This window comes from Chondrus crispus, genomic scaffold, assembly GCF_000350225.1.
Source record: "Chondrus crispus Stackhouse genomic scaffold, scaffold_94, whole genome shotgun sequence".
NCBI classification, from domain to species: Eukaryota; Rhodophyta; class Florideophyceae; order Gigartinales; family Gigartinaceae; genus Chondrus; species Chondrus crispus.
The window spans coordinates 33,169-34,383 of record NW_005178845.1 but is presented as its reverse complement, the minus strand read 5'-3'; positions in this window follow the sequence as shown (position 1 = coordinate 34,383).

Here is a 1,215-nt window from a genome sequence, read left to right as displayed (position 1 = left end):
ACGTATCTAGGAGGATTCAGCGATACAGCATCAAAGAAGCCAGGTTGCAAATACCCTCCAAACCGCAAAACGGCGCTCGGGTGGGTCGGGTGGGTCGGGGCGGAGCGGCAGGCGTGGGGGAGCGCGGGTGCGGGCGGAGCACGGGTGTGGGACGCGCGGCGCCGATCGGGGGATCTCAACACTCGGAGGGCGGGCCACGCTGGCGATGTCATCTCGCTCGCATGTGGGCGGGGCGGACACGTGTCGGGGTGTGGGTGATTGCGGGGATGTTTACAGTGTAATTTGGGGGGGAAGCGGTGTCAGGAGGGGATTGGATGGAGCGGATGTTGCCTTGCTGGGCTTTGCGAAAAAGATGGGGTCCGTGGGGGGGTCGGGGCGGGGGCGGTGCGGGGGCGGTGCGGAGTGCGGAGGCGGTGCGGAGGCGGTGCGGGGGCGGTGTGGGGGCGGTGCGGAGTGCGGAGGCGGTGCGAAGGCGGTGCGGAGGCGGTGCGGAATCGGCGCGCGTGGTCACGGCACGCCCTTGGGCTGCATGGCCAGCGGGCTGGAGCGCGTTGGGTGGAGCGGGGCGCACCGAAAAGGGCTACGGACAGACACCTCCTGAGGGTCTCCCACGCCGGTGCTGCGCTGGTAGGGGCGCGTACGCCTGCGCCAACGCGTTGGCGCACTGGAGTCCGGTCCGGCTGCCCGAAAAGGCGCTAAATTCCCCAAATATTCCAAGACGTGACTCCGCTCGCGTCCCATTCCACCGCCGCCGCTGCGTCCCATTGGCCGCCCGCCCTCCGGCCCGGCACCTTCCACTCCCCCCCCATTAGTCCTACGTTTGTGTATTATGGCCTGCACAGCATCACCCCTTTCTAAAAAATCGTGAGGCGCGGAACGAAGAGAACAAGTGGCGACTTTCATCGTCTTCTTGAAACGTCTCGCGACATAAAAAAAAGAATACCTCGCAGTTGCCATATTGATTCAGAACCGAGGAGTTCAGCAGAGACCTATAGTTCACTTGGTGCTTTGAAACAGGCTGACAGCGCGACAAGGACCATGTAATTTTGCCTTTGGTAAAGTCTTCTGTCGGCTTACTTCCAAGCAACTTTTTTAGAATGGGCTCCATAAGTATATCCATGGGATTAGGCACGGTGAAAGATTAATGGTTTGGCAGAGACGACGACGGGACCGTACTATTGATAAAATGGCTCATATTAATTTCAAACTCTCTTA